The 27,655-nt window shown below is 40.2% G+C and overlaps 1 protein-coding gene across 1 annotated transcript in view; it reads left to right on the forward strand.

Moving 5' to 3' along the window:
• The first annotated feature begins 3,955 nt into the window (after positions 1–3,955).
• The window catches only part of ZNF652 (zinc finger protein 652), a 110,310-nt gene continuing 86,610 nt past the window's right edge, over positions 3,956–27,655 (forward strand). The window contains exon 1 of the mRNA XM_058284021.2: positions 3,956–4,124. The gene's annotated coding sequence lies outside the window, so the exon portion shown is untranslated. The remainder of the gene's footprint in view (positions 4,125–27,655) is intronic.

Genomic DNA, 27,655 nt, shown 5'->3' on the forward strand with positions numbered 1-27,655 from the left:
TACCCTGGTTTTAGTTTGCTTCTGTGACCCTTAAGTCTAGGTCTCATTTTATTTCTCACTGTTTAAAAAAAAAATGGGAACAACATTTTCTTCCTTTCCTACAGCCCAGGGTTGAGGGAAGGATTAAATGAATTAATGCAGAAGAATGCTTGTAAGAATTGTAACATAAACATGTTTGTTTGTTTTTTTAAATCATAAAATGCACTTTGATGATAAGGACACCAGAGTAATCAAAATCCAAATTCTGAGATGTTTCAGATAGAGAAGCTGATATACAGAGACCACAGCTTGTAGGGGTACTGCAAACCATATGTGGCCTGGCCATGTTGCAATGGCTGGCTGTCAGGACAGGGGGCAGTATTAGGGTAGAAGGAACTATGGTAAAACCAAACTTTAGAGAATAGAGACATTGGCCAATCCCCAAAGTCTCCCTCATCTCTAGCCCCAAGGCAAAAACAGCTGCACCCTTACTTATGGCCTTTTAGTGCAAACTTTTAAAACAGTTTTTTCTTCTACAACATTATGGCATTTATTTTAACTTTTCACTAGAGTGTAGGATGGTGGGAGATGATGGAGCACAGAGTGAAGGTGGCCTTGGCCTGTATCCCTTTATGGATGGCTTTGACTTAAGGTCTTATCTACGTGGTTTGATTACAGAAACTAATAAAGCATTTTCTAAATAATGGGGTGGGGGAGGAATGGATTTGATTTTTCATGCTGTGTACATGCATACACACACTGTACACATGCTCCACATTTCACACACACAGTTCACTCCACACTCAACCTCCTCGTAAGCACACATACAGACACACATACACATAAGCCTGTGACAGAAAAACCGAAAGCCCAGCTTTCTGAGCTGTCGCTGAACCCTGTCACTTTGAGACATGAGAAAAAGCTAATAAAAAGGGGAAATTCAGGACAGCTTTAAACACCCCATAAAGGGGGCAGTTTCCTATGGGATGAGAATTGGGCAGTAATTCTTAGGGAAGGAAAGGAATTGCAATATATTAATAAACGTAATAGAGTTTCTAGAATAGAATATTAAGTATCAGATCTGGGATACCCTAAAAGCCATATATGCTCCTCTTCTGACAAAGCCTAAAAGGTAAAGTGATTTAGCAAAGTATGAGAACCTAGGAGGCCTGGCTAGGATACTGGTTCTTAGTCTGGTGCTATAGGACAAGGTTAAGTTAGTTAATATATGGGTGAGCAGGGAGCCATGGCCACTGTCCCTGTGTAAGTACAAGTGGCAAAAACTACTACAGACTTAGAGTAGAGGCCTGTAAATTCAGGTAGTGATGAAATGAGGTGAGCAGGGAGCCTGCTTCAGGACATCCAATTCAGGTTACAACAACCAGATATCTCCACTGCTGTTTAAATGAAATGTATGAGGGTTTTAAGAACCATCAAAGTCTATAGAATGTTTTAATAAAATATTTTAATTAAAAAAAATGGGTTCTGCTGCTTTCTGATCACGGCCTAAATGAAGAAAATAATGAAGAACTATCCAAAGCCAGGCATCCAGGATGACAGAAGTCTTATCCTTTGCCAATCAGATTCTGATAAGACTAAATGTGGGTGCTAAATGTCGCTTGCTATGATTCCACCAAGCTGCAGTGCCAGCACTGAACTTCAAGGAAGGTACTGGAATTAAGTCCGTCAGAGAACAGACGCCCCCTTCTTGCAGTCTGCTGAGTGACCACATTGGTTGGCAGCCCCTCCTTTTGGTAGTTATGTGAACGGGAAGAGTTAAAGGAGAGCAGAGAAACTGGGATCCCCAGGGAGGGACCTTGCCAGGGCCGAGGTCCATGGCGTTCCAAAACAATGGGCCCCGAGGCTCCAGATACATGGGGCAAATCTTACATTGACTAAGGTCCTGGAGAGTGAAAGGAGAAGAAAAACTATTAAATAAAGGAGATGAAGAAGTACAAACAAATAGTATTCTCCATCACATGCCAAGGACACTTGCTTTTACTCCCACAAGAATCTGTAGCCGTTTTTCAGAGTGGGCCTCCCAAACCCTCTGAAAGAATAGCACGCTGAAGTCAGGAAACCTGGGTTCTGTCCTGCCTCTATGTTTACTCTGCTGGGTGACTTCAGCAGAGCCATTAAATCTTTCTTGGCCTGAATTCCCTCCACTGGGAATAATACCTGTCCTGCCTGCCTCACAGGATTTTTGGAAGATCTGATGAAATAATGGACATAACCACACGGAAAAAACCATAAAGCACTCTTCAAATGGAAGGTAGTATTATTACTATTCTAATTATTAGGAGTCTTGTGGATGAAGAGTCACAGATACTTGGAAGGTCACTCATTATTTAGCTGTCATGCTGCACACCCCTCTTCCAAGCAGGATAGTGCTGGCGGGCAGAGGGTGTGAAATGAATCAAGTGTCCAAGAAGGCAAAGCTGGACATCTCAGTCAAGATGTACCGGGCTCATCAGGCCCCAGAGGTGCCAAGTTCTTTTTTTTACATGGAATCGAAACCTTTCTTATTACTATTTATGCTCTTTTTCCTCCTGTTCTGCCTGCTGTTCTCTCTACCTGATGAAATGTCCACTTCAGTGTTTATCGACTGAAGGCACTCACTATTGAAGAACATGATCCGAAGTTCCCAAAACTGATCCCTGGAGTATGGAGTCCAAGTGTAATTAAGAACCAAGCATCTGTTTTTTGGAAGGGGCTAGCAACAGAGTTTTAGAGTTGCAGTCTCTTCCCTACACTTGCCCCACACTCAGGCCATTTTCTTCCCCCAGGATTTATTCTGGGGGAGTGCTATTTTGGGAAGAAGTAGCAGCATCTGTACTGAAAATGTTTTCTGTGTTAGGGAGGTCAACCTTAGTGCAGAAACATTTGTTAAATGTGCTTTTTAATAATGGAAGGAGGATAAGGAGTTCTTATGAACACCCTCTCTTGGCTCTGAACTTGGATAAATACTACCTTGTTAGCTAACAGTGCCATTAATTATATTAATGATTAATAGCTAATTAGTCATAATGCTGTAATAGTTACAATGGAGGCTTCCTTTCTCGTACGTGGCAGCTCCGTCTCAACACCACATCTTCCCTATTCCTGGCCACGAAACAACTGCTGCTCTAAACCGTACTCTATTTCTGACCACCTTGGCAATCTCTAAATTTCTCCAGCTTTTATTAGCGGTCCCATTCGTCTTGTGAATGACCACTCTTGCTTGTATTTTGCCTTCTTTATTTTTGTTCTATGCGGCTCACACTGCCCTCCAGGAACAAGGAGGCCAGCAGTCAGATTTTTAAAAAACTTTATTTAAAAACCAAAGGCTCTTTCAACTTTGGCCCACTTTTCTACTTTCGACCCCTCTTCACTGCACCTTTCCTTAATCCTACCCCGTCCCCAGTTTTGGGCTATCGCACACCCCCAACTTACAGCACCCTCCCACTCTCCGTTTTGGCTTCCTTTCAGCAACCACGCCCCCGACCCAAGGAGAACGGCGCGCACGCGCAGTCCACTCCTTTACCTGGGCACTGGGGAGTGGGCGGAGTGGGAGAGGGCGGAGGTGGAGCCGGGAGCCTGCAGCTATCTGGGCGGCGAAGCGCTCACAAAGTGGCAGGAGGGAGAAAAGGTGCGCCAGGGCCGGCCCGAGGGCTGCGCATGCGCGCTGCCGTTTCAAGGGGCCGAGATGCCGAGGGGGGGGGCGGGCGGAGGGAGGTGTCGGGATCCTGTTGGGCTGGAGGGGGGGCCGGCCGGCGAGGGAAGGGGCCGCGGGCGCGCGCGCGCGCTCTCGCCGCCGCTCGCCCTCCCTCCCTGCGCCCCTCTCCGCACACACATCCACACACGCACACCCTCTCCCCTGCCTCCCTCCCCGCGCGCCGCCCGCCCCGCCGGCCCCGCTCGCCCTCGCGCGCTCGGAAGGGAGTCGCGAGACGTCGGAGCGGCAGCCACGTAGCACTGCGGCGGCGGCGGCGGCGGCGGCCGAGGCCGGGTCTAAGGAGCGGCCCTGAGGACAGACGTTGGGCGGGGGGGAGGGGCCGGCCCGGCCGGCGGTTGTTACTCGAGCGCCGCGGCTACAGGGCCCCTGCCGCAAGGATGGACCGCCGAGGCGGCGGTCGGGGCGGCGGAGGTGGAGGCGGCCGGCCCGGGTGAGTAGGGGCCCCTTCCCCCCCACGCACACGCCGCCGTCGCGGCTTAGCTCCCGGCTGCTGCCCTTCCTTTTCGCCGCCCGCCGGGTCGGGCAGGGCTCTGGGGGCCGGGTTAACCCTTCGCCGAGGCAGCTGCGCGCACTAGGCCGGAGCAGCCCCCATCCGGTGGGGAGGCCCCGGGCGCCTCGCTCATTTGGCTCTGAGGTTGGGCCGGGGGCACCCCGCTTCTGCCCTTTCGCCCCCTCTCTCCTGGACCTGGGCTTGGCTCCGCTGGTCCGAGGCCTGAGGGGAGGCTGGGGTTGCGTGGATTAGCGGGCCGGGCGGAGGTTTGCGCCGGACCTCCTGCAAGCATTTTCCTGCCCTGCAGCTGGTGGCTTGCACCCACTGCCTCCCCCGCCCTGCGGTTGCGCCCAAACCTCCAACCCTCGGGAGTATTGTGCCGCCTGGAGATAAAATGCATCTAATGTACAATCAGCACCAGCAGCCCAACACTCACCCCAATGGGTAAAGCAGACCTTTCTCCACCCCCACCTCCTTTTCTCTTCCAATCAGGCTCTAGTTTAAGATCCTTAGATCCGAGACACCAAAGGTAGTGACTCCCCCGTTACATCTCTGTATAACAGGTTCATTGTCGAGGGATGTCTTCTCTAGAAAAGATAAATGACCTTGTTTAACCCTCCAAGTCTGTCTTTAAGATTTAAGATCTCATATCCTCTTCTTTGGAGAGGCCAGTCTTTGATCATATCTAGTACATCCCTCCACACAAATACACAAGCACACTTCCTGATTGCCAGCAGCCCCTGTCATCGCGAATCCATTGTCAGGAATGGCTTGTGCCATTCAAAGGAATGTGCTTTTGCCTTTAGAAAAGAATGCTTTCCACAACCGTATTCCCAGGATGTTCCTGAGTGAGGGTGTCTTTGATTTCCCCCAGATAGTCCTCATGTCCAAGCGTCATTATCATAATGTTTCCCTTATATACATCTCCCATGGACTCTTGGTGTAATACCTGAGTGATTTTTCCCTCCAGTTAATCTAAATACATATGGTGTGTGGGAATTTCATTTACTGTTGTTGTGTTTAATATCTACATGCCAATAAATAGGATAATATTTGGGAAGAATATATGTGCATTTTTTTCCAGAGGATGGCCAGGCTGGTATTCTGCGACTGGCAACTAGTACATGCTTTGTTGACAACATGTGTATGCTTAGCGAATGAAGAGCTGCTGTTGCTGGTTTGTGTGAGTGTATGTGCTGAATACAAGTGATATTCCCATGTACAGCTGAATTGTGCGTGGTGAGCTGTACTCTGTCAGTGCTGACCGTTGGTTGTTTGTATCAGGACTTGCACAAGCATTCAGATAGATACTACCTTTGAGTATAATCGTGTTTAAAATGGTCACCACTAAGTTTTACTGATCCTGAAAATACTGCTTTAGTGGTCCCTAACCTTTCTTTGAGGTCATGGAAGACTTTAGGCCCCACTTCTCAGTGAAATAGGCAGTTTCCTTAGCAATTACAGTTTCTTAAGCAGGTCCTGGGACCTCAAGTTAAGATTTATGTTATGCAAAAGTGAAAGGAACTTGAGTTGTGTGTTTTGTTTTGCTTTTTCTTAAGGATTGGCGTTTCTTTGGTGCTAAGACATAAACATCAAAGTAGGTTATGTGCCTCTCCTTGTGTTTTTCTCTTTGAGTAAACTGAGTCAGGAATTCATAAGGTATTATTTCAGTCTTCCTGTAAAAAGCAGATGTGTGAGTCTTTCAGAAAAAGTTAAAAATGGAGTTAACATAATTTGTTTAAATATGATCAGTTGATAATGTATGTTCCTTACCCTGTATTCTGAATGTAACAATTTCAACATCAGAGTACGTGTTCTGTTTTATAAAGCCCATTAGGAATTTTAACATGTTAGTTGAGGCTGATCTTTTAAAAGAAGGTTTTATCGTTCCTACAGCAGAGGACCTGCTCTGTGAAGAGGATTTTTTCAACCTTATTAAATATGATTTTATGTCTTTAATAAGGGTAACATAACCATTGGAATAATTTTTTAAAATTTTGTTTTAATGGAGGGATTTTAATTGTAATTAGGGAATTCAGTTTCCATGTTTAGAATCTAAAACTAGGAATGACCATTGCACCATTTTACCACTAAACGGGATAAATGTCAGCACTTTCATTTAAATTACTCTGTACCCAACTTTTGCTTTTTGATAATAGTTTCATTTGAGACATTTATTCCAGCTTGTGATCGTGTACTGATGGGCAAGGACATGAAATAAACACAGCGCCCAACTCTTTAGCAGTTTATAATTCTGGCAATGTTTTCCAGTTAAAGAATCCTTCAAGGTTAATTTTTTTTTCTTTCATTTTTTTGGGTCCTGAGTAGCTAAGGAATTCATGGTATTAACAGCTCTTTGGAAGTCAAGGAAGCCTTGGAATCTTGCACAGAACCTGTTCCACACACCTGAACAATAGAATTTATTTTAATAATTATGCAGTGTACTTTGTGAAGTTTGAAGGCATGCTGAGGTTGCAAATATTGCTTTTTAAAAAAAATATCTAATAAACATGCTTCGAGTGGTTTATATTACAGGTTTTATTGTTTCTTCATGTCACAGTCTGAAGTTTTACTGTTGGAAATTATTTGCCTATCCTAAACCAAAACCATTTCAAAGTTGCAAATATGTTCCTTTGTCAGCATAGTAAAGAAATAGACCATTAAAATCTCAGGGGACAACGACAACATGCTTCCTTGGTTTAATATTGCAGAACCTCTTCTAACCAGTCACTTACCTAGTTAAACACCCACACACCACAGAAGAGCTGATCATATAACAGGTATGGCTGTGACAAAGCATTCTCTCTGCCAGATTCAGGGCTTGGAAGCTGGAAAACAATTGCATAGCAGTGAAACACTTAAGGAGTAGTGGTGCCAGCAGCTCACTCTCATTAATATAAACAGTTTGCTTTAGTTTCTTCCACACTCTTCTTTAGACACCCTTCCCTTAGGAGGTTTCAGATCAGCAGCTCCTACTCAAGGGAAACAGCACCTACTTTCTGCAACTGTGGCCTCAAGATCTGATTCATGACACCCAGAGCTGTTTCCATTTCTGCTCTAAGTATGGGAAGTAATCTTGTAGTATGGTAAGAAAATACTTTACAAGTCTGTAGAAAAAAAAAAGTTGATTAGTAATGCTACTGATATGATTTTGTTTTTGAATCTCTGGAGTCTGTCAAAGTAAACCATAACCTGAACTATTTGAAAAAACAAACCACACACCCTTTTCTCAAGGGTTTTAAGTAATTTTACCAAAAAAAAACAAACAAACTGTGAATATATGCTTGAGTGTCATTTCCCATGTTCTAAAACGTCAGTTGAGAGACAGCCAAAGGGGGGAAAATGTGAATTCTCTTGTATTTTGAACTATAGCTTTTGGAACTAGTTATTCTAAAGAAGGTGACTGCATTTCCTTGCTGGGAACTCTTGGGTCTTTTGTTACAGTGTCAGGTGTGATATTTTTCTCAGCCCTTGTCATCATCTCAGACAGCTCTTGAGTTTACTTCGATAGAGGTGAAATAGTGTTGCAGTTAGTGGCTTTAACTGAAGGGGGATCAGGAAGACAGTTCTTTGGATCTGGGCATAACTAGGTTTGAATTCCAGCTCCATCATTTACTGGCTTTATAATGTTACCTCCCTGGCCTTAGTTTTCTTATCAGCAGAATGGGATTTGTTAGGATTAGAGATGATGTACTCAAGTTCCTAGCACAGTTCCTGGTGTATGTACATGTTAAGGACTCAATAAATGGTAAGACACGTGTGATATGGGAGTGAAACTATAGATCATTTTGGCTTATGACAAGATTTATACGTTTGGAGCTGTGATCTCTATATTTTCATTTGGGCAGATTTGAGAATGAGGAAATTGCAAATATTTGACTTGGAGCATTACTGACTCTTGCAGGTGCAGTGTGCTTTTTGGAATTTTGCTTTTTGCTCTCTGGCTGGCTGGATTTGGTGGAGACAATAAAATTTAGCTCCAAATTGTACAGTGTTACCTTGAGCCTGTGCTTGTTTATGCCTGTTCAAAGCATATATGGTGAAAGGGGTGTTTTAGGACATTCACGTATATCGGTGAGTTCTGTGTCCAGAGTTGAAATATGTGCAAAGCCTTGTGTAAATTTTCATGGTTAATGCAAACAATAAAGTGCTTGCCAGAATCAGTGGAGACATCAGATGCTTATTTTAGTTAATCTTTTTGTTTATATAGCAGTTATCTTTTATTTTTAAAAAGTTGTGAACATTTTCTCCTATAGAATTCCCATTATTCTTTTCAGATTGGTTATTAGGGCCGTAGGTTTAAGTGCTTTAGGCAGTTTTACTTAGGGAAAGGAAAGAAAAGTAAGGTCCCTTTTCCTGTCAAATTTTATCAACTGTCTGGCTTTAGGCCTATGGATTGTGTGTATAGTTCCTGCCCTTGTTTTTTACACGAAAAGGCAGTTTTACCATATGTTTTTAAACATAGTTTGAGAGGTTAATTTCTTTGAAAAGTAGATTCAAGAGTATGTATACAGTTGTAATCGGTGCATACAGCTTTTAAAGGAGGATTTCTTAGGTTACCATAAAATTAAATTAAGATGTCAGTTTTTGCAGGTTCTAATGATTAATCTGCAAGCCCACAGGAGTTACGTAGAAACTTTTCAGGTAAGATACATGTCAGTAATTCATTAGGATTAACCTCAAGGAAATCCATGTTTTCTTTTATTATTGAGCTACTACCTAGGGGCTTGCCCATCAGTGGAATTAGTCATTAGGATTGGATTGCTGATAAAGATGAATTGGCAAATAATGGTCATTGATGTGGATTTTGTAGAATACTTGAAAAAACTTAATCTTCATCAGGGTACGAGTAGTAATAACCGCGTTTATGCTGTGTGAGCCCAGAATAACTAAACACAAACTTGAGGTGATTGAGTTACATGTTTTTTCCTCAACTCTAATACCTTTTGCTAAGTAAACTTTTTTCTTGTGGGGAAGCAGGGAAATGGGGAGCTTTATTTTTTAACTGTTGTTTTTCCTCGTCCACTAAAGTCAAGTGGGCCAGCAGATAGCTGGTTGCTCTGTCAGTTTCTTAATCTACCAGTGAGTGTGTGGTGAGAAAGGATTTGAAAGAGAACAGAAGTGGAAATGATCCAAAGAATGGCTTCATAGCCTGATTTTTCTTGGTTTAATTATGCCTGTGGCATTAGAGGGTTATGACTCTTAGCTGGGTTTCATAAAGACATATGGTGTCATGTGATTCCTTTACCTTTAAAGGTGGTACAGAATATGGTCTTCAATACCATTATACTTTTCAGCTTTAGAATTTTTATTCAGTTTTGGCATTCAATAGACTTTATGTGATCTATAAAATGGGAATATTTATAAGTAGGCCTTATGAATTGTTTTCACCCTTCTGAATATATCAACTCAGTGTATTTAAAGTACTACAGTGACCTTTGAAAATTGAAACAGATGGTTAAATGTTTATTTTATTTTATTTTTATGGGGGGAGACTATGTGTTTGTGATCTCAATTTTATGAATAAAGTTACATGTTTGCCCTATTCCCCTTAAGGCTGTGATCCAGATATTTGAAGTTGCCTTGCCTGAAAGATCCTCATTGTAGGGAACCCTTCACTTCTATTTTTAGCATGCAAAGTCATTTAAATTAAAATGAACTGAGCAAAAGTTTGGAAATGACCTAAATACCCATCAGTATAGAATTGGTTAATTAGGTAGGGTATATTCATACAATAGAATAAATATTATATAACTGCAAAAAACAACGAGGGGGACAGTTGTAGCTCGAATGGTTGAGTGTCTGCTTCCCGTGTATGAGGTCCTGGGTTTAGTCCCGGGTTCAATCCCTGATACCTCCTAAAAAAAAAAAAAAAAAAAAAAGAATATGGGAACTCATTATATACTGCTACGAAAAAATCTCTAAGGTATAGTGTCAATGAAAAAACAAGGTACAGAACAGTGCATAAAGTATGCTGCTGTTTGTATAAATGTTTGGTTGGGAGAGAAAATGTATTTGGGTATTTTCCTGTTATCATAAAATAACTCTGTAAAAGCACTTAAGAAACTAATAACATTTAATTGTCTTTTGGGAGGATGAACTGGATAACTGAGGAACCAGCGTTGGAGGGAGATGTATACTTTTTAAACAAGGAAATGTATTAAAGTAGAACAAAATATGTGGAAAAGTTCTTAAGCAGCACCTAGAACAAGGACTAGATTATTAACATCCCAGAAGCCTCTTGTGTCCTTTCTAAGTTACTACCACCTAAAGGTTGCTGCTGTCCAGAATTCTATCACCATAGATTAGCTTTACCTGTTTTTTTTAAAACTGTATATAAGTGGAGCACAGTATGGACTTATTTGTACATACTGACATCTTTAACTTGAGATTGTGTTTGAGATTCACCTATATTTTTGCATGTAACAATTTTTATTCTCATATAATACTCCATTGTATGAATATGTTGTAATTTGTCCACTCTGTTATTATTGGACATTTGGGTTGTGTCCAGTTTTTTACTGTAATGAGTAATGCTGTTCTGGTTACTGTGTATACTTTTTTTTTTTTATTGACTTTGTAATAATATTACATTAAAAATATATATGTGAGGTCCCATTCAACCCCACCCCCCACCCCCCCTCCTGTGTATACTTTTATACTTAACATTTTGACTCAAGTTTATGTATATTAACTTTTTTTATATTTAAAATGTATTCTTGGGAAACGGACTTGGCCCAGTGGTTAGGGCTGTCCGTCTACCACATGGGAGGTCCGCGGTTCAAACCCTGGGCCTCCTTGACCCGTGTGGAGCTGGCCCATGTGCAGTGCTGATGCGCGGTGCCGCCCCATGCAGGGGTGTCCCCCGTGTAGGGGAGCCCCACGCGCAAGGAGTGCACCCCATAAGGAGAGCCGCCCAGCACGAAAGAAAGTGCAGCCTGCCCAGGAATGGCGCCGCCCACACTTCCCGTGCTGCTGACGACAACAGAAGCGGACAAAGACACAAGACGCAGCAAATAGACACAGAGAACAGACAACCGGTGGAGGGGGGATTTAAATAAATAAATAAATCTTAAAAAAAAAGTGTATTCTCCAACTGACTCATAGGAAAATCGTAATGTGCTATTTTAAAATAAATATTGAAATATTTGATGTGACAAAATAATTTCAAAACTTTTTTTTTAGCCCTGTATTCTTTTTTTTCCAAGTTTTAAAAAATATATTTTTAATTTATTTTTAAAGGATGCATAGATCTTAAAAAATGTTACATTAAAAAAATAGGGGGGCAGCAGACTTGGCCCAGTGGTTAGGGCGTCTGTCTACCACATGGGAGGATCGTGGTTCAAACCCCGGGCATCCTTGACCCGTGTGGAGCTGGCCCATGTGCAGTGCTGATGCGCGCAAGGAGTGCCACCACGCAGGGGTATCCCCCGTGTAGGGGAGCCCCATGCGCAAGGAGTGTACCCCGTGAGGAGAGCTGCTCAGCGTGAAAGAAAGTGCAGCCTGCCCAGGAATGGTGCCGCACACATGGAGAGCTGACACAAGATGATGCAACAAAAAGAAACACAGATTCCCGTGTCATTGACAACAACAGAAGTAGACAAAGAAGACGCAGCAAATAGACACAGAGAACAGAAAACCGGGGTGGGGGGAAGGGGAGAGAAATAAATAAATCTTAAAAAAAAAATAGGGAAGCGGTTGTGGCTCAACTTATAGAGCCCCTGCCTACCATATGGAGGGTCCAGGGTTCGATACACAGAGCCTCCTGGCCTGTGTGGTGAGCTGGCCCATGTGCAGTGCTGCCGTATGCAAGGAGTGCCGTGCCACTCGGGTGTCCCCTGTGTAGGGGAGCCCCATGCTCAAGGAGTGCACTCCGCAAGGAGAGCCGTCCTGCGTGTAAAAAGCGCAGCCCACCCAGGAGTGGTGCCTCACACGTGTAGAGCTGACACAGCAAGATGATGCAATAAAAAAAGTGACACAGTTTCCCGGTGCCACATGACAAGAATGCAAGTGGACACAGAGGAACATACAGCAAATGGGCACAGAGAACAGAAAGGGGGGGGAAGGGGAGAGAAAGAAATAAAATAAATCTTAAAATATATATATATTTATATACAGGAGATTCCTATATGCCCCACTCCCCCAGTTTTCCCACATCAACAACTTCTTTCATTAGTGTGGTACATTCATTGCTTTGATAAATACGTTTTGGAGCTCTGCTACACAGCATGGATTATAGTTTACATTGTAGTTTACACTCTCTCCCAGTTCATTCAGTAGGTTATGGCAGAATATGTAATGTCCTGCATCTGTCCCTGCAGTATCACTCAGGACAATTCCAAGTCCCGAAAATGCTCCCATATTACACCTCTTTTTCTCTCTCCCTGCCTTCAGCAACTCCAGTGGCCACTGTCTCCACATCAATGATATAATTTCTTCCATTGCTACAGTCACAATAATTCTATAGTAGAGTACCAATAAGTCTGCTCTAGTCTATATTTTATTCCCCAATCCTGAGGACTCTGGGATGGTGCCCACTCCACCTCTTAATTGAGAGGGAGCTTTGATCCCACATGGCTGATGAATGGGACTCTCCTGCTTGCAGTTATAGACTCTCAGTTCCTTGGTGTGGTGGTTGTCCATCCTCACCTCCTTGTTAGCTGACCTGGGTAAGTCCAACAAACTGGAGAGTAGGTGTTGCAACTCTGCTGAGGCTCAGGACCCAGCCCATATTCTTTTTTTTTTTTTCCAAGATTTATTTTTTATTTATTTCTCTCCCTTTCCCCGCTCCCCTGGCAGTTGTCTGCTCTCTGTGTCCATTCACTGTGTGTTCTTCTGTGTCTACTTGTATTCTTGTCAGCGGCACTGGAATCTGTGTCTCTTTTTGTTGCATCATCTTACTATTCTGGGCAGGTTGCATTTTTTTTGCACGGGGCAGCTTTCCTTATGGGGTGCACTCCTTGCATGTGGGGCTTCCCTGTGCGGCACAGCACTCCTTGCCCATCAGTACTGTGCGTGGGCCAGCTCACCACAGGCTCCCGGGTTTGAACCCTGGACCTCCTATATGGTAGGTGGATGCTCTATCCGTTGAGCCAAATCCGCTTCCCTGTATTCCTTTTTTTAAAGGAGATACTGGGGATTGAACCTAGGACCTTGTACATAGGAAGCAGGCACTCAACCACTGAGCACATCTCTTCCCCACCCCATATTCTTTTATCCTAAAATAAAGAGAAGTTAAATATGGAAAATGCCTTAAAACTAATTACAGTACCTGAAATATTTGTTTTTGTAATGCTAAATATTTCTTTTGCTGTGTCATTTCATAATATTGAAATAATCCTTCCTACATTACTAATATTAAAAAATGTTTTACTTAATGTAATTTTATAACTGCTATGTATTTAAACTTCTTTACAAGCTCAAGAGTCTAAACATAAAGGAACACAAGAAAACTTAAATATTGTTAATCTTGTTTTGAATATTTTGAAATTTGGTAGACCTGTCAACATGTTTGTTGATGGAATATAATTATATGTAACCATGTAGCTTAATAATGGCTGAGACGTCATTTCTATTACAATTGCAGTTGAACAGTTTTTCGCTTTAGTTGAAGTAGTGTCATTTTCCCCTCCTTTTGCCCAAACATGGAAATAATGATTAAAATATAGATCTGTAAAGCAGTAGTTCTCAACAGCAATTTTGCCTTTCAGGGGACATTTGATTATGTCTGGAGACATTTTTGATTGTCATGGCTGGAGGTGGGTCTGTGCTGCTGATATCCAGTGGCTAGAGGTCAGGGATGCTGCTACATGTCCTACATTGTACAGGACAGCAGGACAGCCCCCATAACAAAGAATCATCTGGTCCAAAATGTCAAAAGTGCCAAGGTTGAAAAACCCTGCTGTAAAGCAGCTAGTGTCTAAACTGATGCTAGTAGACAAGTAGCACTTTTAGCATTTACTTTGTTAGATTTAGTACATGAAGCTCAGTTTTAGTTTATTTAGTTTAGAGAAGAAATAAGCTAGGTAATTTTCTAAATAGCAGTAGGATTTTAAATATGAAAACTGATTTTAGAATAGGTCTAAGTAGGAAAATAATCTTTTTCTTTTTTTAAAAATAGGCTATTTATAGTCCCCTACTGGGTAAAGCCAAATTACCTTGAAATACTGCTGTTATCTAAAGGTTAATCACAGAGGAAAAAAGTTCTTTTATATGTTACATTGCAAAGACATAGGGGAATAATTTTTTAAAAAGCGGATAGATTTCTCCTTTTATAATCTTCGTGATAATCTTGCTTTGCTCTAAAGGAAAATATTTGGTTGTTTGACAGAATGTATTTCAATCTTATGTGGTAAAGTAAGTTTAAAAAAAGCTTGCTGGGTGAGAAAATGTTTCAATTACATTTAAAAAATGCTATTTAATTTCAAATGGCTAATTTTGCCAGGTTATGGTAAAGAATATATAAATTTCTACATCTCCAGCTTGTCAGGTATTTAATCAATATCCAAAAGGTGGTTTGTTCTTCCTTCCTGTCTCTCCTTAATCCTTTCATTATCCAATTCGAAAGTTAGATATATAGTATTTTTTTTTCCTTTAAAGATGGCTTATGTGTCTAAGGTCAGGTGATTCACCAAGTACTAAAAGACATGTTCACAGAAGGCATCACTTGTAGGATTGGACTGTTATTAATCTAGAACTATCATTTATTTAATTCCCTAAAGGAAATTTCTCAAAGTTTTGACCATGATCCACAGTAAGAGGCAATGAGGGTGTACCCACATATATTCATTCACATTCACAACTGAAACAAACGCTTTGTAAAACAGTACTTACTTTTGCTATCTGTGAGCCAGTCTGTTATTTTTTATTCTATTTTATTTAGAAAAAAAGTGGGTTGAGACAGGCAGTGTGAAAATCACTGCCTTGAATAGTGTGTAACAAAAATTGTTTGCTTGTAATTGATGCTAAACACTTGCTTATTGGATTAAATAAGCAGGGGAGAGTGATAAAATTGAAAGCTATGCTTAGAGGTATGGATTTACTATAAAGCTAAAAAATTAGGGATGAAAAAAATCATATTTATAACTTACTCCATGTAGATGAGTAAAACTTAAAAGCTCTGAAACTCTCGAAAGGTTAAGGTTGAATGGTCTTTCGGGAGGGTGGTACACCTCTTGTTGCTTCATAGAAACACACACCGTCTACCTGTTTATTCATTGTTAGGTGGAATAGAGATGATTAATGAGATAAAGAAAGATGTTTTAAACTCTATAGTATAACCTTTACAGAGCCTGGTTTAAACAATAATTTACTTGTGTAAGTGGTTACAGAATAAAAATACAGCAAAGTCTCAATACTGAACATTTACTTCTCTGCAAAAAGTCAGACTCTGGACCCTGGGGTTGTATTTCAGAGACAACTCTATCAGAAAAGCAATGAGCAGAACTTGGTTTGCCAGAGATTGTCTTTTCATTTCTGTAGCAAAGTCATATACTGTGTAAATGTATATATATTTTAATTTAACAAACCTTTGCTTGTTACTATTTAATCCTCATAATAACCTTTTGAGTTAAGTATTATTATTATCCCCATTTTACCAATGGGAAAATTCAGGCAAAGTGACGTTATGTACCTTGCCATGTTCAGTGTGTTATTTTCTTGGCAATGGGACTTTATAGAAGGTCCCGAAACCCCCCTTTCCCCGTTGTCTGCTCTCTGTGTCTATTCGCTGTGTGCTCTTCTCTGCCTGCACCCTCATTAGGGGGCTCCGGGAACCGATCCTGGGAACCAACCCTGGGACCCTCTGGAGTGGGAGAGAGACAATCACTGTCTTGCGCCACCTCAGCTCCCCGGTCTGCTGCATCTCCTCTGTTTTCTCCCCTCTGTGTCTCCCCCTGTTGTGTCATCTTGCTGCGCCAGCTCTCCGCATGGGCCAGCACTCCTGCACAGGGCAGCACTCCGTGTGGGCCAGCACTGTGTGTGTGCCAGCTTGCCACACGGGCCAGCCTGCCCTCACTAGGAGGCCCTGGGCATCGAATCCTGGACCTCCTATGTAGTAGTTGGGAGCCTAATTGCTTGAGTCACATCTGCTTCCCAAAAAATTATTTTTAAAAAAAGAGTAGAATTTAAAATCTCTCTCTCTCTCTATATATATTTGTCTTCTGAGAAGTTCTGGCTTTTAGAAACCAGAGGCTGAGTAGATCATTTATTTTTCGAATTACCATACAGTGACATCAACTTTTTGATATGTATAGCTCTGTGAATTTTAGTACAGGTATAGATTTGTGTAATCACCACCATAGGCAGGATACAGAATAGTTCCATAGCCCCAGAAGGCCCCTGGTGCTTTCCCTTTGCCTTCACACCTTCCCCCTCCCCCTCTATCCTGGTAGCCATTGATCTGTTACCTAATGCTGTTGTTTTGTCTTTTGGAGAAAGTTATATAAATTGAATCATATAATATGTAACCATTGAAACTGGCTTCTTTCACTCAGCATAATGCTTTTGAGATTCATCCAAGCTTTCGTGTATGTCAACACTTTTTTTTTTTCTTTTTATTTGCTGAGTAGTATTCCATTGTATGGACATGCCACAGATTATGTATTCACCACATAAGTGGGACTGTGTGATCCTGTTCCCACATGTTCTTTAACCTGTTTTTTTTTTTCATATGCACATATTTCTATGCCAGTTTATATAAATCTATATCATAATTTGGATGACTACAGTATGCCCCTGTCTGTGGGTACTTTTATATGTTTCAAGTTTTTTATTATAATAAATAAAGCTATAATGAATGCTTTCGAACACATCTTTTTATAATTGTGAGATCCTCAATGGCTGAGTCTGAAAATATGCACACTTCACACTTAGGAAAATAGTGCTGACCTGCTCTAAGGAAGGCTATTCCATATTCACATAGCATCATATACATAAGTTAAAGTTAGCCATGCCAGTTAATGTCAAAAGTCGGTCTGAAAAAATGTAACAGACTATTATTTAGAAACTGATGGACATAAGTATGCCAGGTAAAAAATAGGTGTATAACATGTTTTCCATGAGAAACCAAGAAACTTGCATGGGTTTGATAGCAGTCAGTTATACGTCCCCACAGTCGGGTGTGCCTCTTTACCTTGCTGCTCCTTTCTCTACCCTTCTTTACTAGCTGCTCTTTTAAAGCTTGACCTTCCCCAAATTTGAATTTTTATTACAGACCTATAGCTCTTTCAAGTTTATACTTATTAAATCAGTACTGTAGTATTTGATTAAAAAAAAAAAGTCTGTCTTGTTATCTTAGCATTAGAGATTTAAGGCATAAAACATTTATACATGGTGAAAAAAACTCAGACCATTTGCAAGTTGATAGTCTTTACCAAGTAAACTTGAGAATATTTAAAAACAAAGCTTAAAAAAAAAGTTTTAAAAAGTTCACTTTTAAGAGAAATAATTTATAAAGCAGACCACCTTTTTTATTCAAAGAAAGTCTTTTAATTAATGTTATAACTGAATATTTGTAATTCCAATAAGTGTTTTTTTTAAAAAAATAACTTATTTGGAATAATTCTAGATTTATAAAAAAGTTCCAAAGAGAGTGCCTGTATGCTCCTCACCTGGTTTACTCTATTGTTAACAACCATGGTGTGTTTCTTAATCCCAAGAAACAAACATCGGTATATAACTATTAACTCCAGATTTTATTTAGATTTCACCAGTTTTTTCACATATATTCTTTTTCTATCTGGAAATATCTTAAATCAAGCTTTTATTTATTTATTTTTAAGATTATTTTTATTTATTTCTCTCCCCTTCTCTCTCTCCTCCCCCTGTTATCTGCTCTTTTGTGGCCTTCGCTGTGTGTTCTGTGTCCACTTGCATTCTCAGTGGTACCGGGAATCTGTGTCTCTCTTTGTTGTGTCATCTTGCTGCGTTAGCTCTCTGTGTGGGGCCATTCCTGGGTGGTCTGCGCTTTTTTCGCATGGGGTGGCTCTCCTTGCAGGGTGCACTCCTTGCACGTTGGCAGCACTGCATGTGGGCCAGCTCTCCACACAGGCCAGGAGGCCCTGGGTTTGAACCTTGGACCTCCTATATGGTAGGTGGACGTGGACGTCTATCAAGCTTAATTCTGTACTTAAATAAGCTTGAATATCTTTTCTTAGATGTACTTTAGTTATAATAAACATTCTACATATGTACATACTATATATAATGTATTTGGATCTCTGTATTTGTTTAAACAAATGTCAGTTGTGTTTGTCATTAATATCTTTGAAAGTTATCTTTTGACATTGACAGACAGTTTTGCCCCGGGCTCTTTTAAGGTAGACTTCTTTTTTTTTTTTTTTTTAAGATTTATTTTTTTAAATTTTTTATTTAATTTCCCTCCCCTCCCCCGGTTGTCTGTTTTCTGTGTCTTTTTGCTGCGTCTTGTTTCTTGTTTCTTTGTCCGCTTCTGTTGTCGTCAGCGGCACGGGAAGTGTGGGCGGCGCCATTCCTGGGCAGGCTGCTCCCTCCTTCGCGCTGGGCGGCTCTCCTTATGGGTGCACTCCTTGCGCGTGCGGCTCCCCTACGCGGGGGACACCCTGCGTGGCGCAGCACTCCTTGCGCGCATCAGCACTGCGCATGGGCCAGCTCCACACGGGTCAAGGAGGCCCGGGGCTTGAACCGCGGGCCTCCCATGTGGTAGACGGACGCCCTAACCACTGGGTCTTTTAAGGTAGACTTGATGATTCTTTTCCCCTGCCCTTGTGTTCCATGCAGAAATATGATTCATAACATTTATTAGGTCTTGCACTGTGGTACTCTTTTTTTTTTTTTAAGATTTTTTTTTTTATTATTTATTTCTCTACCCTTCCCCCCCCATTGTCCTTTCTCTGTGTTCATTTGCTGTGTGTTCTTCTGTGACCGCTTCTATCCTTATCAGTGGCACCAGGAATCTGTGTTTCTTTTTGTTGCATCGTCTTGTTGTTTTAGCTCTCCTTGTGTGTGGCGCCATTCTTGGGCAGGCTGCACTTTCTTTTGTTGGGCGGCTCTCCTTATGGGGTGCACTCCTTGTGTGTGGGGCTCATGCAGGGGACACCCCTGCGTGGCAGGGCACTCCTTGTGTGCATCAGCACTGGGCCAGCTCCACACGGGTCAAGGAGGCCTGAGGTTTGAACCGCAGACCTCCCATGTGGCAGATGGACATCCTATCAATTGAGCCAAGTCCACTTCCCCGTGGTACTCTTTTTCAGCACAGTTACAAGCCACTTTCTCCAGGAGCATGTAGAAAATGGCCACCTTTTGTTTATTAGGAAATGAACTGATCTGTGAATCAAGAGTAGTAGCCAATAGTCTACTACAGAAGCTGGTTTCACTGTCCCTAATATCTTGCTCTGAGGATATTTAAGTATTTGGCCATTCTTAAAGCAGAAAAAGATCCTGGCCTTGAGGTAGAGTACCCTTGTAGACAGGCCAGTACTTTGGCATGTTTCACTCCATAGTTGCTAATGTTAAGAATCCTTCCCAAGGCAAACTATAGCACCCAAACTCAGAATATTAATTTGAATCATTCCTTGAAACAGCTTAACTTATGGCAGAGGAGGAAGGGATTGGTTTAAAGAGTTATTTATTTACGTTATTTTTCTTTACTTATCCTCTTGTCCCCCAAATGGTTCTCTTGTCTGTCTGCTCATTGTTTGCTCACCTTCTCCAGGAGGCACGAAGAACCAAACTCAGGGCCTCCTACATGAGAGGCGAGTGCCCAATGGCTTGAGCCACATCTGCTCCCCACAGGCTGCTGTGGCGTCTGCTGGCTTGTGGCATCTGCTCGTTGTGGCAGGGGTGGCGTCTGCTTATCTTGTTTTACGAGGCACCAGTACTGAACCCGAGACCTCCCATGTGGGAGGCGGGTGCCCAGATAGGGATTTTTAAAATCATTTTCCTTCTAGCTTAAATGGAACGTGTATTCCTTCTGTTAGCTTACCACATTTTAAATATTTATTTTGAAATAATTTCAAATTTATAGGACATTTGCAAAAATAATACAAATACCATATGGAGATTTCCAACATACTCCCCACCCAATTATACCCAGATTACTCACATCCACCAACTTTCAACATTTGCCACCCCTCCCTCGCTCTCATCCATCTATCTAGCTACCTTTTTCAGAATATTTGAGAATAGGTTGTATATATAATGCTCCTAGAACACTTAACACTTCCCTGTACATTTCTTGAGAACAAAGATACTCACTTAACCATCTTTTTAAAAATTTTTAAATTGAAAACAAATTAATGTCATGGAGAAGATAAGGACAAAAGGGAAAAATTAATAACTGGTAAAATAATATGTGTGTTGTTATGACATTATTAAAGTATTTTTTTGCCCATGAATATGAGATGTCAAAGTCTTACTTAACCACCTTTTTTTAAAAAAAGATTTATTTATTTTTATTTCTCTCCCCTCCCCCCCCCAGTTGTCTGCTCTCTGTGTCCGTTCGCTCTGGGATTTTCTGTGTCTGCTTGTATTCTTGTCAGCGGCCTGGGAATCTGTGTCTCTTTTTGTTGTGTCATCTTGCTGTGTTAGCTCTCTGTGTTTGTGGCCCCACTCTGGTCAGCTGTGCTTTTTTTTTTTCACATGGGGTGGCTCTTCTTACAGGAGGCACTCCTTGTGTGTGGGGCTCCCCTACACGGGGGACACCCTTGCATGGCATGGCATGGCACTCTTTGTGCACATCAGTACTACGTGTGGGCCAGCTCACCACACAGGTCAAGGAGGCCCTGGATTTGAACCCTAGACCTCCCACATGGTAGGCAGACGCTCTATCAGTTGAGCCAAATCCTCTTCCATTACTTAACTATCTTAAGTACAGTTACCTAGTTCAAGAAATTTAACCTTTATAGAAAGCTTGCAGTCTGTATTCCAGTGTTTCGGTGCTTTTTCTCCTCCATTATTAGTTCCAGCTGAAGATCATGGATTGTGTTAAATTGTTACTGTCTCTTTAGTAACTATTTATTTTTTTAGTTGTGGAAACATACACTACATAAACTTTCCCATCTCAACCAGTCCCAAGCTTATCATTCAGTGGGATTAATCGCATTCACATGCATTATCAGAATTTAACCATCACCCCAAACAGAAACCCCACACTCTTATTATACATTAATTCCTCCATTATCCCTTAGCTCCCTTCACCTGATAACCAGTACTTTACTTTTGATATCTATGAATTTGCATACTCTATTTCATATAAGTAAGATAATACAGTATTTGTTCTTTTGTGTGTCTTGTTTCATTCAACATGATGTCTTCAAGGTTCATTCATATCATAGCATGTATCAGAACTTCATCCCTTTTTACAAAAGGCTGAATAATATTCCATGATGTGTATATACCACAGTTTGTTTATCCATTAATTTGTTACTGGACATTTGTCTTTTGACTGTTGTGAATAATGCAACAGATAACGTTATTTTGATGAAGCCCATTGTATCTATATAAGAAGAACTTAGAAATCAGTAGCATCTTAGAACTGAGGGAAAGTATATATCATTCTTATTTTAGAAACAGTAAAATGTGCAGCTTAAAATTAAGGCATGTATTAGTTCAGGATGGGGGGAACGAATCAGGGAAGGAAGACATTAGGTTTTTATTTAACTGAGAGAGCTGCAGTTATGGGCTGTGCTTCCATCTGATTTTTTTATACAAAGGAAAATGCTTCAGATCATTGTACTGACCGTTAAAAACAATAACACAACACAATGACTAAGAAGAGTATCCTTGTTAACTCATAGTACAGCAAACTTAGAAAACCCTCTAAAATAGTCTTCTCTTCTTAGTTGGTATATATGTGAAGGTGGCAGAACATAGTGTGTAGTATATAAGCTGGAGAACACAAATAACAACTTTAATACCAGCTCTTGGTAAAACATAGGCCATGTACTTGAGCAATACAGATTTTTTAAATCAATGTTATAAGTTACTCTGTTAACACAAGATGATAACTATAATAACAAATCTGCTTTGGTCCATGGTTACACTCACCCTTATTTTTGTTCATTCCTCAATCTTGAGGGATTTGGAATGATGTTCATCACTCTGACTGCTTCACGCTGAGAAGGGATGTAGATATTATGGGACAGAAGAAAGGAATTGTTTTGCTCGCAGTTGAAGATACTCCTTGTTTTGGGGATGAAACTGGTCCATCCATCATTATCATTTTGTTAGTTGTTCAGGGCAAGCCCAAAGAACTGGAGAATAGGAGTTGGCTACTTATCTGCTGGTTTTCAGTTTGAGCAATATAGAGTTTAAACCTTACTTTTAGCCAGATCTATATAATAAGTTCCACTGAAGACAAAATTGTAGTTGCTATAAATTTTCTTTCTCTATTTTTGTCAGGTTACAGTGTCCTATATGTTTCTAAATTATGATATAATTTTTGGTCTTGCAAACTAATTGGCAGAACTGTAAGCTTCCTGAGAACAGGAACCTTATCTTTTGTGTTCACAGTTGTGTCTGTGCCACTGGGCACATAGTAGGCACTCAGTAAATATTTGTTGAATGTTAATAAAAGTCTGCTGGTTTTTTGAGGCTTGGTTAGATTTTGTCAACTTTCATCAACACTTGGATCTGAATGATCTTAGATATTGAATCTGAATGGGTTTGATGAATTCAAGTTTTTAAAAAATTTTTTTAAGTTTAGGATTGTTTATTACAGAAATAATGCATGTTCATTGTAAGAAAGTTAGAGAATCTAGATAACCACCTTACTGCCACCCCTCCTTACCTCTACTTCAAAAAACAAAATAATCATCTATTATCTGGTTGGATTTTATTTTAAGGGAGAAAGAGCATAGCATTTATATATTTGACTACTTCTTGCTCTTTCAGAGTTTCCTCCATTTGTTAAAGAGATTAATACCCACTTGACTCTCTGATTCTTAGGTAAATTTTTTTGGGACCAGAGGACAGATTACACGTTGTTTCTGTCATCAAAACTGCCCTTGGTTGCTCTTGTCACATTTCTTGAAGATATTGTAAGATTAGTGATAGAAAATTTGCATAGATGTGAACTACTGTGAAAATTCTTCGATGTTTGACAAGGGAAGTATATTTAGGAATATCACAATAAAAATCCACATTACTATTTAAAATATTTTCTTAAACATGATTAAGTGAAAGAGAATTAGACTTACTCCTATTTTCCTAAGTCTCTGACTGCACAGCCTGCTTGGTCGTGTTGGTAGTATGACAGCATTCACTTTTATCTTGACCACTCATTGAATTTGGATTATGACAAAAGTTATACACATGCACAAAGAGCAAACAAAATATTTATTAAGGTTTTGGACTAATTACATCTACTTATAATACACATATTGTGAAGAGCTGTGGTTTTCTTTAGATTATAGATTAAGAAAGGCATTGTATAAAAATCATCTCCCCACATAAATACTTCCTCCACCTACTCATTTGTCTGCAAGCTCCAGGGGTCTGTTCACTTCCTCTTGGGCTCAGTGCCTTTGAGGCTCATAGGCTCATATTTTAGACATTCAGTGCAGTTAAGATATAATCGTCTAAAATGTATATTGTTACTAATTTATATCCTAAAAATAACTCCTTTGTAATTTATGGGGAGATAGCATCTTGAACAGATAATTCATTCAGAAATTTGGATGTTTGGAATTTTTTTGACCTACTGAAATATGCACAGTCCTTCACAATTCGTCTAGAGAACCATATTTTATGAAAAGGTAGTCAAGAATTTTATGTGGAGAAAATCTTTTTTATTTGAACATCTTTGTATTAGTTAGCCAAAGGGGTGCTGATGCAACGTACCAGAAATCTGTTGGGTTTTTATGAAGGGTATTTATCTGGGGTAAAAGCATACAGTAACAAGGCCATAAAGAGTAAGTTAATTCCCTCACCAAAGTCTGTTGCCATGTGTTGTAGCAAGATGGCTGTTAGTCTCTGGAGGGTTCAGACTTGCCATTCCTCTTAAGGTTGCATGGTCCCAGCTTCTTCTGATCTCATCGGTAGGCTGGCATTAAGGCTCATCTCTCTTCCAAGGACCTCTGCTGTGTCTGTGGAGCTGTCTCTCTTCCTCTGTGTTCTTCTCCTGTGTATCTCTCTTCTGTGTGAGAGTCTGTTTTATTCATCCACCAAAGGGCCTGGGATTCTAATGATGTGGTTGAATCAAAGCCCTAATCTTTACATAATTTAATCAGATGGCCCAGCTGAATCTAATGCAATCAAAGGGTTATCCTGCCCAGAGAAACAGACAAGTTTACAAATATAATCTCTGTTTTGGAATTCATAAATAATCTCAAACTGCCTATACTCTTTCATCAGCTTTTCTAACTCGGGTTATTGCTGACCAGTTATTGTGTTAGGGAGCAAATAGCCAAGAATAACTTTATGTGAGGATTTTCCTTCTTCACAAACAGATTGTTAAATTGCCCATGTTCTGTAGTTTAGCTTTGAGTTAAAATTTTAGTGTTATGCCACCAATAAGAGACATAACCAGTATATGTATGTGTGTGTATGCATAAGGACTGCACTTTTTTCCCTTTAAATTAGGAGTTGAGATGTGTTGTAGCATGAAGATGTATTGACTTTTTTCTTTGCAGTCTCTGCTTTACCTGGCAGTTAATGAAAAAATTCTTGCTCGAAAGTTGCAGATCCCTTGAGGGCAATAAACAGGACATTCAAAATGAAACTAGGTTACTGTTTCTGCAAAATGCAGTGGTTTGTGTCAAAAGCTGTTTTGGTCTTAACTTTGATATTGTCCCCTTTTCTTTGAAGTGGTCATATTATAATTTAGAGTGGTTTTAAAGTTTAGAATTTCCTGAAGGTGAACATAAAAATGTTTTAATATTTTCTTATGTGGTTGTTGTACACAAGTTTATAGAAAGCTTATCTCAAGATGACATATTTCTTCAGTAAGACCAAAATGGGGGGGGGGGGGGGCGGGGAAGGCTTACCAGATTTGAGGAAGTGATGACTGAAAGTATTCCAAATGAAAATTGGTTTTAGGTAGGCATATTATAGAAATGAAAAACAAATGAAATTGCTTTTAGGTAGGTATATTATAGATATCTTTCACTTGAAAATACCAGGGCATTTGTGATTTAGTACTCTGAGTTTGTGTTTAATATTGGAATCATTTTTATAATATAACCAAGAGAAAATTAGGCACTGTATTACCTTTCCTTGCGCTTTTTGTAATGTGTCTGTCTTTTTCTTTTGGTTGATGTATTCTGAAATGAGTTGGAGCTTAAGATTGTAGCTTTATCATACTTTTCTTTCTATATATAGTTTCCAAAAGTTTTATGAACTCCTACTATGATGGATTCCAAAATGTTTTCTTGTAATGGAGTTCTTTTGTTTAAGGGTGTTCTTCCCATCAGCATTTAAACATGCTTATGTTTCTCCCATCTTAAAAAAAACCTTCAAACTTCTCCTCTATTTTTAGTTCTATTCCTGCTTCTGTTCTACCACCTTCCTTTGCTCCTACTCTTCCTCATCACAATACAATCTCTTTGTCTTTATGTATTCTCCTGACTCCATCAGTCTTCCTCTTCTCACTTTCATCTTTTTGCCACTCACTTCCTGACTTTCACCTGGCTAACAGCTCCTACTCTTCTGTGAGTTACACCTTGGCAGTTGAGTCCTCTAGTGAAGTTTCCCACACACCCATGACACTCCTTCCTTGGCTGCCTGACTGGCTATGCTCTGTACTCTCTGTGGTGATATTTATCATACTATGTGGTCATTGCTGATTTGTTTGTGCTCCTCATTAGATTCGGAGACTCCAGAAAGCAGGGACTGTCTTGTATATAGTTATAATTGAAGGCTTAGCATAGTGTCTGAAAAAAAATAATGAACGAGTTAACAATTGAATCGTTATACAGGCTACTTTTTGCTTAATAGAGCTATATATATATGTGTGTGTGTATATATATCTGTCACTGTGACACCATTTATACAGAGAACAAAATGTTAACATTTATTTAATGATGTATGAACAAATGATCTTTGTTTGTAGGTATTCCCCTCCCCCAAATAGACAATTCTTCTGTAGTGATTTAGCATATGCATCTTTTGGGTAGGTAGTTTAGTAGTGTAGGTGGGTCTGTAATTTTTTTTTTTTAACTTGCAGAGTGATAAGAGATGTTTCTGGACAGTTGCTTCTTGAAGCCTATAATATTAGCATTTATTTGTTTGTTTGTTTCTCTAACTAATGGGCCAGGTCCTATGATAGATACCATTTGTACATTATCTCTGAGGGTCAGAGAGGATATAATCACCTGTGATGATAAGGGCATCAAAGGGCCTACTTTTTCTACCTTACCACACTGTATCTGGCCAGATGGAGAATTGTCAAAGAAGAGAGGTCTGCCTTAGGCAGTAAAGATTGGGTTTCCTCAACATATGGATGATATTTGAAGCCATAAGAATGCATGAGCTATCACTTAGAAGAGTGATAAGAGTATTAATAAAGATAGAACCTTGGAAATCGGTATTTAGAAGATGAGCAGGGGAAGAAAAAAGTTTCAAAGGAGTGTCAGAAACACAAAGAAGTGGAAGGAATAATGATGAGAATGAGTTTAAGAAGAGGGAATGTTTAGTATTATTTGTCTACCTAGACTTGAAGTAAGATGAGATTGCTCTTTGGACTTGGCAGTTGTGAAGTCATTGCTGACTTACAGTTTCAGTGAAGTGATGGAAACAGAAGTCCAGTTGCTGTGGGTTGAATAGTAAATTGATAATAGGTGGTATATGGGAACTCTGTATTTTATGCATGATTTTTCTGTAAACCTATAACTTCTCTAATTTAAAAAGGCATACATTGATGATGAGAAAATGAAAAACAAGAACATGGACAAGATCCTGAGATCCTGGCTGGGAACAGAAGGAAGGAGAGAGAGATTGTGGCTAGCGATGGACTTAGACTAGGAAAGTTTGCTTTGCTTTGTTTATTGTTTTTACAGATAGAGATTTGACTGTGACTTAGTACCATGGGTGATCATCCTATAGAGAAATGAGAGGAGATGTGTGGGACATTATTACCAAGTGAACAAATCTTGTATCTGTTAGAGCCTGGAGGGAGTGGGATCAACAAAGCCTGAGTACCTAAACTCTGAGTGAAGTCACCCTAGAGGTCAGACAGAGATGGAAGAAACAGATAGAGACAAGTTTAGGGAATACATTCTTATAATCTTAATTTTTTCTGTGCAGTATGAAGTAGGATCATTTGAAAAGAGGGACCTGGATGAGATGAAAGGTTGGAGGAGAATGATGGGTATATGCAATAAGTTGTGGTCTGTGGGAATCGAGAGGTAGCTGTATTGCTAAATGCCAGTAAGGGCCTACCTGAGGTTGGACAGCAGGAATATATGGCAGCACCAGTGTGATTTTTTTTCCCTAGCAGCTTAGATATAGGAATAAGGAAGGCTAATTATTATTATTGCTGTTTTTGTGCCAGGTGT

This window comes from Dasypus novemcinctus, chromosome 21, assembly GCF_030445035.2.
Source record: "Dasypus novemcinctus isolate mDasNov1 chromosome 21, mDasNov1.1.hap2, whole genome shotgun sequence".
Taxonomy (NCBI): domain Eukaryota; kingdom Metazoa; phylum Chordata; class Mammalia; order Cingulata; family Dasypodidae; genus Dasypus; species Dasypus novemcinctus.